This window comes from Corvus hawaiiensis, chromosome 11 (genome assembly GCF_020740725.1).
Source record: "Corvus hawaiiensis isolate bCorHaw1 chromosome 11, bCorHaw1.pri.cur, whole genome shotgun sequence".
NCBI classification, from domain to species: Eukaryota; Metazoa; Chordata; class Aves; order Passeriformes; family Corvidae; genus Corvus; species Corvus hawaiiensis.
This window is the reverse complement of record NC_063223.1, coordinates 2,561,991-2,576,544: the sequence shown is the minus strand read 5'-3', so window position 1 is coordinate 2,576,544 and position 14,554 is coordinate 2,561,991.

Genomic DNA, 14,554 nt, shown 5'->3' with positions numbered 1-14,554 from the left:
TGAACAATTTGAGGTGTTAATAGCTTGGAGACTGTCTTCATTTCCAGGTCTTAATATGGACCAGAAACAGTGTCTGATAAGCTGCCCTTCTGATGTCATCATTGCTAAGAGAAATATGTTTATAATGGCAATGTAGCATTTTCCAGGAGATGCTGACAGGACCTGATGTTTTCCTCCAAAATGTTTGTTCTGTGGTGATTCATCCTGTTACTGTATTTTGTATTAATCTGCGCCCAAAACTATTACTCAATCTTTGAGATCCTGCACTTGGGGACCCTGTAGGGGGGGTACGACCTCCATCCTGAAGTCTGCAGCGACAAAACCCTCATTGATGAGGTGAAAGGTTTGTGTATTACAACATAGCGCTGGGATCATGACAAATTCTATCAGTCTTGGACTTGGGTAGATACCCGCCCGCGTTCCAGTGCTCCGTAAAACCTGTCTCTGTTCCAGAAAGCAGGCAAGAAAGATTTGAAAAAAAAACAAACCAAACCACAACAGGGAAAGCTAAAAAAGCTTAAACAGCTCAATCCTGCTCAAGTTATTTCTTTAGGGACAACTACCACTCTCCAGCTGAAATTCTGGGCTTTTGGGGGAAAAAAAAAGAGGTTTCCACGCGTCGAGGGTAAGCTCTGGGTGAGCTTGTTGACCTAAAACTGTTCTCTGTGCCAGACGGAGCTGAGAATCTTCCCCTTTACATTTGGATGACAAGAAAGACCGAATGTGCTGGTGCATGTCGCTGAGAGGGAAAGTGCATAGCCCAGGCGTGTGTCAGCAGAAGAAGTTGGCTGGAGCATTTCGCTGCCGTCACGGTGCTCTGTGCGAGAAGTAGACGACGCTTCGACTCCAGCAGAATGAAAGCGCGACATGGCTACTAAGGAGGCCAAACGAAGGCGCAGAGCACCGGGCTCGTGTCCGCAGCGTACAAACTGAGAAAGGAGCGTAGCTGGCACTCGTTCGGCGTGCCTGCCTAATTCACGTTAGCATTGAGAAGGAGGAAGTTCAACGACTGCTACTTACTTGTGCTACTACTTATTCCTCTTCCAACCATCCCTGAAAACACTGGCGCTTACCTTTCGGCTCTGAGATTCAGAAAACACAGCCAGCGGTCGGTGCCAAGGAGAGGGGAAGTAGAGAGTGCAGCGGGGTGTTTAGGTGGCTTTACGTGAGGCAAGGGGAAGGTGCAGCCCAGCATTGGCTTTTCCTTCTAGTTCTTTTCTTCAGGAGAGCAGCTAGCAACCGAGCTGCGAGAGCCAACAATAGGATGGCACGTCTGTCAGAGAAGCCACGGTCTACAGTGCTGTAGACTGCTGTGCACAGTTTTAATGCTGCTGTCACTACATGGTACTTTTGGAACGTCTTCTCCCCTGACTCTCCCATCTCTGTGAGCTCTAGCTGCTTGAACTTGGCCACACTGAAGGTGTGTGGACATGACTGCGCTGCGAGTATCAAGTCTTCCAGAGACGAGGGATAGTCAACAAATGCTTTCTCACCTGGCCCATCTCTCAGTCTGAACTGTGGCTGCAAACGCTGCGCTGCAAGGGTGGACTTAGCCACTCTGAGAGAATGTGATGACGCTCTATAGATAGTTGCGAAGGAAAGTGCTGGTCACTGGAATGTTTCGCCTAGTTTACCGACTTTAGAGGGACTATGAAGGCCAACGCCTTGTTCTAGCACTTGTTCTCTGCGTGCAGCTGCTGGATGTTTGGAAGGGCTTTGGGATCCGCCAGAGGTGGAGGGTAGGATAGTACATAGAGCTTGAAGGAAAGTGCGTATCTCCAGGGCCTTTGATGCAGTTCAGTGGGTGTGAGTTACATTGAGCATGTTCATGATGGCACAGAAAAGGTTCTGAAAGAAAGAGGCCGTGCTGGAACTGCCTTGACTTTTGCCGCTTCGAAACTGCACAGCCAACAATGAAAAGATTCCTCTTGCTTCCCCGCGACGCGCAGGATCACATCCTTTTGTGTCTCCAAGAGGCAGGATGCACAGCGGAGCTCTTCCACCAACTGCTCGCACACGACTGGGGCCGCGCCAGCGAAGTGCTTGGCTTTTTCCCCGGCACTGTCAGCGCTCATCGAAACAACCGCACGATGGCGCTGACGACTTGCAAAAGAAGGCCAAGCACCTGGCGCTGCTCGAAACCACCCCAAGGGCAGAGGCAACTTGGAAAGGTCCTTGCACTCAAATCAACAGCACATCAGGACAAAAAGATTTCCCTCATCTTCCCCTTCCAAGAGCAGACTCTTCTTTACACCACACTCCAAGAGCCAGACAAACCTCTTTGGCCCAAACAAATCTTTTCCCTTTCGCAGATTCTGCCCACCAACTTGAAACCATCTGGCAAAAACAGAGCTCAAAACAGTGCCAGCTGAGGAAGCTCTTGCTGCCTGCAACTTCAACTGCACCCCTCAAACCAGCAGCACACATGCTGTTCTCAGCACTTTCCTTCTCAGCTCTAGGTACCATCCTATGCCTTCCCTCTCCCAGAGTCAGGATCCAAAGACAACAGCACCAGGGACTGCTCACACACTAAAGGCACCAGGACAAAAGGCTCACGAGCTTGGCCTTTGCATTCCCTCTGACAGCTCAACAGCTCTAAGCTAGAGAGAGCTCTGCCTCTTGGAAAAAGCCTTTAAAATCCCTAAGAGCACCTCATGTGCACATCCAAACCTGCTTTCCTTGCCAAAGAGAGCAACTACAAGCCCATCTTCAAAGAAACAGCATCCCTTCCTCCAAAATACAACACGTCCAGCGACTGATCCACCTCTAGTATTGAATATGTCCAACAATTGCCCCTACACGCCCAGGGGCCAGAAGAGAAATGTCTTGCTGGACTATTCCTCCCCATGGTACCTTAACATCTGCTCCAGCAACACTGGCACTATGTCCTTGCCTTCCCAAGGAAAGGCACTCCGAGTCTCTTGGCCTTGCCTTGCCTTCAGTACCTTTTCTAGTTCTTCTTAAGCTACCCTTGCTCTGCTTCCTTTGCCTACGTCTGCCTTGCCTCGCACTACCTACAACTTGCTGTCTTTGCTTTGCCCTGCTTACCACTCTTGGCCTTGCCTTCCATGCAGGCAAGGCGCTGCAAAGCAAGTGCAGGCAATTGTGGGCAAGTCAAGGGAGAGGTAAGCAAGACCAGAGCAGTGAGGGGAAAGCAAATGGAGTGGTAGGCAAGAGAAGGCCCAGAAGTTAGAGGCAAGGCTGGCCGTAGGAAGGAAAGTCCACTGATGGGTAGGCCAGGCAGAAACAAGAAGGACTCGGCAAGCCAAGGCCCTGGAGGAAAGCAGTAGGCAGGTCAAGGGCGGGGCATGGACGTGCAAAGGAATGCAAGGCTCCAGAGGGCTCCAGAGAGCTAGCAGGGCAAGGCAAGGAAACTGTTGTGTTGCCAAGGCAAGGCAAGGCAAGGCAGGTGAGAAGTACATTCAAGGACTGCTGGTACACAAAAGTGGCCAGGACCAAGTGCTCTGTGTGGCCTTGATCCCGCGTGGGTCATGTCTCCTCTGCACCTCAAAGACTTGAGCTACCTGCTTTCCTTTGTATGCAAAAGAACTCTCATTCTGGTCCCCGAGCTCAAGGGCAAAATGTGAATTGCCCTTCCAAGATTCAAGACATGCAAGGATTGCTCCCAGACAAAGGCTGCCCATAGAGATGAGTGTGGCAACATGAGTCCTCCCCTGGTCTTCCTCTCCTGTGATCCTGAAACACTGGAGATGCTTGAGAGCTTTGTGATTCCTAGGAGGAGCAGAAAGGGCAGGGCAAGGCCATGAAATGTCATTGAAAAGGGGTCTTGAATTCCAGGTGGGGGAGGGGTGAGCAAGGTCATGCAAGGCAAGGGAGGGGTTCAAGGGCAGGGCAGGGCAAGGCAAGTGGTGGCTTTGCGAGGCGAGGCGAGGCAAGGCAATGAGGGTCCTAGAAGGAAAAGGAAAGGTGAGGCCAGACCTAGACGACTGTGAAAGGAAGTCAGGTGGGGGATGAGTGAGCAAGCCAATGCAAGGCAGGGGAGAAAAGGCAGGTTGAGGGAAGGCTACAGAGGGGGCAGCAAGGAAACGCAAGGCATGGGGAAGCATGTGAGGAGTGGGTGCTGCCAGCCGGCCGGGATGGCAGGGGCGGGGCCACTGCAAGTAGCATGGTGGGGATGTGGAGGGGGGTGTTAGTGTGCGGGAGGTGTGTGTGTGTGTGTGCAGCGGAGTGCAGGGTAAGTGCAGGTGTGCGTGTGTGCATAGGGGGGTTTTGTGCCAGGTGCTGTGCCAGGGGGAGCCGTCCCACCTCCAAGAAGGTGTGGGAGTGAAAGGAGTAACATGGATATGTCTTTACAAAGAGACCGTGTGAATCCGTCCTTAGACAAGGCTAGGAATTTACTGGTAGGGGAGTAACAGAAGAAAGTGTTAGTTCTAGAAACTGTTACTAATCGACAGAGACTGTTGCTCAGCCAAGGCCCTGTTAAATTCCTGAACCTAGAGCAAGGTAACAAAGACTTAATAGCATTAGGAATAGTTCCATTTTCTTCCTTATCCATACCAAGAGGGGGGTGCATATTAGAGGGGGACATAGAGTAGGCAGTTCCGGAAGTCTGTAATTCCCGAGTACCTCAGAGGGTGCTGTTGCCAGGAACTTAGCATAAAAAGGGGGCTGCGTCCCGCAATCAGTTGAGAGACTCCATGGCAAAAGCCCCATGGCCTCTCCCTGTAGTTGAAGAATGTTCCAGGACTCCTCTGTCTCCTTTTTGGTGGATGAAGAAACTCAGAAAGCAACACTTCTGCCAGAATTCTCCAAGATGCCCCCTTTGCTCCCAGCGACTCCATCACTGCCCAGGAAGCTGTCTTTTCTACCAGAGGAGTTCGAGATACAGTTAAAAGCCGTGTGGCAGAGAAAAAAGGCAAGAATTGGTTTACAAGGGATGGCAAACAAGAGTTTGGCCCTACCAATATTAAAAGAACTCCATGAAGAGAGTCCTTGCACTTCCTGAGGATTGGCAGAAGCCTTCCTCATGCTGTATGTTGCTGGGGGTCTTTTTAGACTGGCAAAACGAGCTGTTGAAGGTTGCTTGATCTGTGCTAAAGCAAACAGCCAAGTTACAAAGTAACTTGCCAGGGGAAGGAGGCCTTGGGCTGCATGTCCCTTCCAAAGATGCCAGGTGGATTTTCCTGAGATGCCCCAAGTGGGAAGGCTTCATATCTTCTGGTAATGCTATGTCAACTAGCAAGGTGGCCAGAAGCATTTCCAACTGCTTCAGCAACGACAGGATCAGTTATTAAGACATCTTTGGAACAAATCATTCCAAGATACAGCATTGTAGAAGCAATAGACTCAGATAGGGGAACTCATTTTACAGGAAAGATCCTTCAAGGGGTTTTGGCTTCTTTAGGAATACAATGGAACCTCCATAGGCCCTGGCACCCCCAGAGCTCGGCTCGGGTAGAAAACAATGAATAGAGAAAGAAACACCTTTTGAAGCTGGTAATAGAAACCAAGACGCCATGGCTAGGGCTTTGGACATTGGCTTTGGCGAGAATGAGAGCCCGACCCAGAAGAGAGATTCCGTTATCCCCCTTTCAGTCGTTGTTATGAATTACCCTGATAATTCTCAACCTAGTGGGGGAGTAGAGGTAAGTGATGTATATTTAAAACCATCTGTGGCCAGGATACTGCTTCTTGTGAAACCCCTTCAACAGGAAGCTCAGCTGGCACAAGCCCCGCCTTTGGACTTTGCTGCTTGTAACATCCAACCAGGAGATTGAGTCCTAGTTAAGGGGTAGAAAGAAGTGCCAGTGGCGGTGAAATGGCGTGGCCCATTCCAAGTGTCACTGATGACAGAAACAGCCACCAAGACAGCTGAACACAAGTGGACCCATCACACTCGGTTCAAGGTCTCTGAAGCCTCAGAGATTTGCACATCTCAGCTGGAGGAGAAGGCCGGGAGGCCGTGACTGACACTCTGCAGGAGTGGGCCAGAGCAGTAGCCAGTGCTTCGACATCCGTGGAAGCCCTGCATGCCTACCCACAGACTATCTGCTGAAATAGTCTGTATGGACATCCCTCCTCTAGAATCTCCACTCACTGGGGGGCTAATATGTTAAGTGGTTTCTGTGTCTTCAATTGCCACAGGTGGTGCAGAAGACAATGGGAAAATTAGACTAGCTAATTAGATCACATTATTAAAATATTTTCCTTACTAGTTCTACTTTTATATGGTCAGCTAAGTTTAGGCCAGGAGTGGGAGAATCAATTTGCAGCCTTAGGAGAAGAAGTAGCAAAAGTTTTGAACCTTAGCAATTGCTGGCTCTGTGGAGGGCCAGGAGGATCTGAAGAGTGGCCATGGTTGACTAGCCCAGCTGAACCTAAATGGTGGGTCAATGGGAGGGCCACAATGGCATGGGATTTGGGGCCAAAGAAGGAAGTCCATGTGTGGAAGGCCAAAGAAGGAAGTCCATGGCCACTTCATTCTTCTCCAACAGGCACTTATTGCCTAAACAGGACAGGGTGTGTCTATGTAGGAAAAGGCATTTGTCAATTGACTTTCCCTCTGGGTTTAAACAATTGGGTTTGGACCTCCAACTGCCCTCCTTACAATTGTTCCAAATATCAAGACAAATGCAATCAAATAGCTGTTCAGCTCACTAATGGTAGCTGCATAAGGTGTTCTTACCACACTTACCAAAAATATTTGGAAGCCTGTAAAGCAATGGGGAGGGACAAGGGATTTTTTTGACCACCCTATTTTTAAGCTGTCCCCGAGAAAATTCCACAAGTATAACACACATTGTTTGTGATTATCAGTGGAAATGGCAACACCGGATTGGAACTCAAAGCCTTTTAGTGAGTTCTGCTCCAAATCCAACCAAGCAACTTGCAGATGTAAACGTAGATGGGAACCCTGTGTGGGAGCTTGGAAATGCAAATACTGTGACCCTTATGGTATAACAACTATTGTTGGGGGACTGTTAGGCCCAGGAATCCCTCTGTATTTTGACCCACCAATTGATGACCAAGGGCAGGAAGGCCTGTCTTGATTTGAAAGACAGGTGTCTATCAAGGAAGGCAGGATTCTCCCTTGAAATGGAAAAGAAAATGCAACCCCCTTCCCTCCAAGTTATTATAATTTTGAAATCAAGGGGCTTTTAGGCAAAGATATGGGAAATAGGAATAACAGTTCTTTACTATTATGTATCTATATGTGTATAACCAGTCAAACAAACAACAATAACTATGGCAGTAACAGCAAACAATCACAAACCCAGTCCCAGCCTTCTCGGCTGTCAGGCCCTTTCCCCTCGGGTGCAGTTCCGCTCGCAGCCGGTGAGCAGGGCAGGTGCGATGGTTCCCCCGCGGCCGCAGGGGGCACTCCGGAGCGAGCCCGGGGAGCCCGCGGCACCGGTGGCCTGGGATCCTGGGAAGGGATGGAACAAAGGCTTCACAAACCGCTGGGCAGCCGATCCCGGTGTCCGGCTGGATCCTCGGGAACAGCAGGCTGGAATGGCAGTCTGGAATGGCAGGGACAAGCACAGATCCTGGGTGGCAGACGAGATGTATCGAACTCAGGAGCTGCAGTGGGAACCGCAGCAGGCAGGACGTGCAGGGCTACAGAGCAGCAAAAGTTCAAATGCAGTGGCAGGGGCAGAGAAAGGCAAGTTTGGGAATCCTGGGGTTTCTCCAGTAGAAAGAAGGCAGCTGAAAGCAGAAAGCCTGCAGTGCTGATGAGATGGCAGCAACCTCTCTCTCCATCTCAATGCTGAGCACCCACCTCCCGCACACCCAGTTGAAAGAGAGTAGCCTGTTGGACCACATCCTCACTGGCTAGGTCCTTTGTCCTCCCCAGATACCCAGCAATTTGTTGCCCCGGCAACATATATGGGGAAAATTCCTCAAGAGGGAAAACAGAAGGGGAACTCCCAAAACCCCAACAAAGGCCCCTTTGCTAACGGAACACGGGCTTTGAAAGAACATTATTGGATTTGTGGCCAACATGCTTAGCTCACGTTACCTCCAAACTGGTCAGGGATATGGTATATGGGGTATATTAGACCGTTGTTCTTTTTGCTACCACAAGGTCAGGGAAATCGCTTAGGAATCAAAATCTGTGATGATTTAATTAGAGAAAAGCCCTGGCTGGAGGGAGCACCCAAAAACGGGGAAAAGATGAATGGCCACCAGAACGAGTTACACAACACAATGGACTAGCCACTTGGAAACCTAAGGAATTAATCTCAGATGCCTGGGAACCCATTTATCATTTGAATGAGATAATTAGGTTACAAGCTGTCTCGGAAATAATAACCAACCAACCAGCCAGCCACAGCTCTTGACCTTCTGCTGACCAACCCACTTAAATGAGGAAAGCGGTATTTCAACATTGGATGGTATTAGATTATCTGTTAGCAGAAGAAGGAGGAGTTTGTGGGAAATTCAATGACTCGAGCTGCTGTTTGCAACCAGATGACAGCAGAAAAGTGGTCAAACAAATAACAAAGGAAATAAAGTCAGCTCATGGACCTGTCCAAGTGTTGAAAGGATGGTAATGGGACATGTTTTCATGGTTAACTGGCCAGCTATGGGCTAAATGAAGACCATTTCTCCTCTTATATGCTCTTATTAGCAACTCTAATCTTTTGACCATGTGTGACACCATGCTGGGTGCAGCTCTTTCAGCAGGTGGTCAAGGGGATGCTGCTAGCAGCCATGCCTACCTGATCCAGAAATGACTACAAAAGGACAGAAAAGGATGTCACTGCAAATAATAGCAGAAGCCAAGAAGACTCAAGAAGAAAAAATTAAATCAATGGTAATTAAGGTTTGTAAAGACAAATACAGATCAAATAAAAAGAGGAGGGATTAAAAGGAATGAGATGGATGAGTCTTTACAAACAAGACCGTGTGAATCTGCCTGTAGACAAGGCTAGGAACTTATGGGGAGTGAAGTAACAGAAGAAACGATTAGTTCTCTAGAACTGTTACTAATTGTTATAAACGTATTGTGATGTTGGCTTTTCGCATGTTACATAATGTTAGAAAAACTTTACCTAGGTTCTGTAATGTAATACATGACATAGAATGTGTATTGTTTATGTAGTCAATTTAGAAAAGATAGGCAGAGAAAGCCTTCACATTCCTGGAGTATCTTATCAGAGAAGAAGAAAACCAGAAACCAGAGAGAGAAGAATTTATGGAGAGAACAGAGACATAGTGGAGCCAAGGAAGAAGATAAGGCTGATGGGATGATACACAGAAACTCCAAAGGATTTATGAATCATGCATGATTGTGATGAATATGCAATAAGAGATGTACTTTTAAAGACAATCTTTTGGATGTAAAGGTGTGCCTTTGGCTCTCTGTCAAAGCACCCGGCCGTAACACCCTTTTTGCTATTGTCTCCTAATTGTCCCTTTTATTAAACTTCCCTTCAAATTTTACAAAGAGTGACCCTCGTTTTTCACAATTTGGTGGCCCATACGGGGAAAAGGCCTCACCTCTGAGGTCTCCCGGGGAACCCAGAGTGGAGGGGGCGGCCCCGCCTGCTTTTGGCGGCCTCGCTTTGTGCTTCCCGGCGAGGTCAGGGGGGTTTGCAGTCAAACACCCGGAGGACAAGAGAGGAGACAAAGCAAAAAGAAAGGAAAGAAAAAGCTCCCTAAGATACCTCGGCAGTTAAACAGGCAAAATCTTGTGCACGAAGACTCAGAGAAAGGTGAGTATTTTTTCTTTCCTCTTTTTTTTGGGGGGGAAGCGGATACGGGGGATGAAAGTATGTGCATGAGGCGCGGGCTGGTTACCCCCAGACCTGCGAAGCGAGTGTGGAGCCTCTGAGGCTGCAGTTCTGCTCTCCCACAAAGGAAGCAGTCAGTGAAGAGGCGAAGCAAGAGACAAAAGGAGTGAGAGAAGCCCCGGTTTAACTGGGATGGGGTTTCACTGGAGGGATTGGACTCCTTGAAGGAGGGGAGTCAAGAGTTTCCTAGTACAAACCACAAGGAAACGAGACAAAAAGTAAGAGGGCCTCTAAAGACTTGCCAGGTTGAGGGCTGAATCCAAGAAATCTGGGGTTTAAGACGGCCAAATTGAGGACTTAATTCGGGCTTAATTCTGCCAAGTTGAGGATTGAATCCAAGAAACCTGGAACACTGGGCCCATGGGTGAATATTGGCCAACGATTTGAAATTAAAAGGTACCTTAATCTTGTGTGGTTGTGACTGATAGTGCTTGAGAAAGAGATATTGGAACAATAAAAAGGAGTGAGTGAGAATGAATGAGAATGTATGTGATAGAAATGGTAAACCTTGAAATAGAACTTTATTTTCTGGAGGGGGGCATATTTTATTAAGAGGAGGGAACTTCTGTATTCTAGGTGAGGAAAGGAGAAAGAGATGGTGGGGTCTGGATTGTCTTTAAAAAAAAAAAAAAAAGTGGGAAACAAAGGCCTGGGAAGGATAGGTAAGATTCTGAGAAAATGGGACATAAAACTAGTAAGCAAGAGTCAGGGAATAAAAAAGGGAATAGAGGCGTGCCAGCGGAAATACCCCAGGAAAGCCCTTGAGGAGTTATGCTGGCTAACTGGAATACAAACCCAAGTACAAAGGAAATGAGCAAAGTCAAAATGATCCAGTTTTGTATGTTTGGTTGGGCTGAGAAGGAAATAAGATCTGACCATGTATTCTGGCCCAGATATGGCTCTTTGGATCCGTCAGGCTTTACAAGTATTTGTAAATTCAAAAGAACCCTTTAACACAGAAGAAGGCAAGTACGCTTCATGCTGGGCGGGAAACATAGAGTCTAAGGGGATAAGAATTTTAAAGTTGTCAGAGACCCAAGAAAAGGAGCAAAGGGCAAACAAGAAAGAGAAGGGCTGGGAGCCCCTGGAAGCATCGCCCCCTCCATTCCCGCCTGCCTCGCCCCAAGCCCAGGCTCCTGTGGCGCCGCTCGCAGCTGCAGCACCGCTCCCGGAGCCCGAGGTCCCGCCTGTGCCGGCTCTCAGGCACCGCCCGCGGCTCCACCGCTTGTCCCAGAGGCGGCGGCTCCGCCGGTAGCCCCGCTGTTCCCGCCGCCCCCTCCAGCCCTCACGGGTCCTGTGGCAGCCCAGCCCGCCACTTTTGGGGTTCCCCCCACCCCTACGCTGGCTCCAGCCCCGGTCCTGGCTCCGGCCCTGGTTCCAATGCCTGCAACCGTTCCAGCAGCCCCTGCCCCCGCTGCGTTCTCTGCCGCGGCTCCATTGAACCCGGCTTCGGCCCCCCGGGCTGCGCTGGGTCCGCCGGCAGCTCGGAGTCCTGCCGCCGTGGCTGCTGCGGACCCGTGCAGAGGCTCCACGCCAGGCTCTGGGATCGACCGGCAGAGCTTGTCCCCTTGGCGGTTCCGGTGGCAGTCCCCACCTATGTCCCCCCACTCCTGGAGGAATCAGCTTCTGAGAGGATTCCCACCTCCTACCCCCACTCCCTCGCCTGCACCATTCCCCTGGCAACGACCAAAGCATGGGGAGCTCAGTTACAGAACAGCCCCCTCCCGACACTCCCCCAAGACAGGAAAGAAGTATCATAAGAGAAAAAGGGCACAAGAACTGGGATCGTGAGGTCCGTTTGTTCCCTTTAAGGGAAGTTCCAATGGGGGCCAGTGGAACAGGATTTGTAAATGTCCCCCTCACTTCTTCAGAGGTCAGAAATTTTTAAAAAGAGATTAAAGGACTATTGGATGATCCTACAGGTACAGCTGAACAATTAGATCAGTTTTAGGCCCAAACATTTTCACTTGGGAAGAGATGCAAGCAATAATGAAAATATTATTTTCTCAAGAGGAATGAGAAATGATTAGAGTTGCAGGTATGAGAATTTGGGAAAGAGAAAACCAGCAGGGACCACCAGGGGACCAGAAGATGCCATTGATGCCTCCTGCCTGGAATCACAATGAAGAGGTTGGGCAAAGGAATATGAATGATTACCGTAATTTAATAATCAAAGGAATAAAAGAGGCAGCACCTCGGGGTAGAATTTAAAAAGGGCTTTTGAAGGGCAACAGGCAAAGGAAGAGTCTCCAACTGAATGGTTAGAGAGACTTAGGACAAATATGGAACAATTTTCTGGGATAGATCCCGAAACAGTAGCTGGGCAGGCTTGATTAAGAGTCAATTTTGTCACTCATGCTTGGCCAGATATTAGGAAGAAACTAGAAAAATTGGAAGACTGGCATGAAAGATCATTAAATGATTTATTAAAAGAGGCTCAAAAAGTTTATGTCAGGAGAGATGAAGAAAAAGCCAAAGTAGAAGCCAAAATAATGGTAGCCACTATAAGAGAAAGTAACTTTCAAAGGAATCTGAAGTCCCTGGATACCACTCCTAGAAATTTGGGCTTTAGAAAAGGGGAAAAGGGAAAAAACAGGAACTCAGTACAAACAAAAAGTCAGGAGCATTCTAGAACTGCTTGCTATTACTGTGGAGAGGAAGGGCATTTTAGAAGAGAATGCCCTCACTTAAAGAGGGATGTGAAAATCTTCTGAGAAATAGGCCCAGACGAGGAATAGGGATGTCACCAACTCTATTTTCTGGGGGACAGATACCATCTAGAGCCTGTGATAACATTAAAAGTCGGTCCCCAGGAGGAGGAGTCAGAATTTGTGGTTGATACAGGGGCTGAAAGGACCTGCCTAGTGAACACTCCAAAAGGTTGTAGTATAAGTAAAGATACCGTAAAAGTAACAGGGGCAAAAGGAGAAAGTTTTACAGTTCCTGTCATAAAAGATGTGGTAATCGAAGGGGAAACCAGAATTTGGATGGGGGATGTTTTATTAGTCCCTGGGGCAGGTGGCAATTTATTAGGGAGGGATTTACAGGTGGAGTTGGGAATAGGAGTTATACCAGAAGAAGGGAAAATGACGGCTAGAATTTTAAAACTTGGTCAAGAAGATGAAAAGAAAATTAACAAGGAGGTGTGGGCTGGAGAAGGGAATAGAGGAGGACTGGACATTGACCCCATAAGGATCACGATTGAGAAAGAAGAATGTCCCATACGTGTACGTCAGTACCCTATATCCTTAGAAGGACGAGAAGGCTTAAAACCAGTAATAGAGGGACTAATAAAGGATGGGACATTAGAACCTTGTATGTCTCCTCATAACACCCCTATTCTACCAGTAAGAAAGCCTGATGGGACTTACAGATTAGTGCAAGACTTACGGGGAGTTAATAAGAGGACTCGGGCTCGTTATCCTGTGGTACCCAATCCCTATACTCTCCTGAGTAAAGTCCCACCCCAGCACGAGTGGTTTAGTGTAGTGGATTTAAAGGATGCCTTCTGGACCTGCCCCCTGGCTGAAGAAAGCCGAGATATTTTGCCTTTGAATGGGAGGATCCAAATCCCGGGAGAAAGCAGCAACTGAGATGGACAAGATTACCACAGGGATTTACAGAATTGCCAAACTTATTTGGACAAGCTTTAGAAATAATATTACAAACTTTCCCTACTCCACCAGAAATACAAATCATCCAGTATGTGGATGATCTCTTATTATCTGGGGAAGCTGAAAGTGAAGTCAGAGAAGCAACAATAAAACTCCTGAATTTTCTTGGAGAAAAGGGGTTAAGAGTATCAAAAGGGAAACTTCAATTTGTAGAATCAGAAGTAAAATATCTTGCTCACTTAATAAGCAAGGGAAGTCGACAATTAAACCCCAAGAGAATCGAAGGGATTCTATCACTTCCCCCTCCCTCTTCAAAGAGAGAAATTAGAAAGCTACTTGGATTATTGGGATATTGTAGACTATGGATCGAAGGATCCACACTAGCTGTAAAATTTCTGTATGGAAAGTTGACAGAAGGAGATGATATAAAATGCACCAAAGAGGATAATGAGAAATTAGAGGAACTGAAATTAAAACTCGCCTCAGTACCAGCTTTAAGCTTATCCTCATTAGAAAAACCCTTTCATCTGTATGTGAATGTGGAAAATGGAGTAGCTCATGGAGTTCTGGTCCAGGAGTGGGGAGGAGTGAAGAGACCAATAGCTTACTTGTCAAAGATGTTAGATCCAGTAAGCCATGGCTGGCCAATATGTATTCAAGCTATAGCAGCTACTGCAATCTTGGTAGAAGAAAGTCGTAAGCTTACTTTTTGGGAGCAAGCTGATAGAGTACACACCTCATGCAGTTCGAAATGTGCTAAACAGGAAGGTGAAAAACCGTTAACAGACTCTAGGGTGCTAAAATATGAAGCAATTCTGATAGATAGTGATGATTTGGCATGAGAAGTGAGTAAGAGCCTAAATCCAGCTCAATTCTTATATGGAGAGACAAAAGATAACCTGACACATAACTGCTTAGAAATTATCCAGTACCAAACCAAAGTTGGAGAAGATCTCAAGGAGCAAGCCCTTTCAGAAGGAGAAATTGTCGCTGTTATCCCCAGAGAGATGGCAAAATCACGACATAAATCCAGGTCAGATGATATGGCCGAAGCAGAGCTAAGCCTCCTTTAATGCCAAAACCCCATCTTTTATAGCATGTATCACAAAAGAGAAATTACATGATTGGCCCTTGGCTAGCCACACACCACAGTGAGTAGTTGAGTGGTATAACCACCCATTT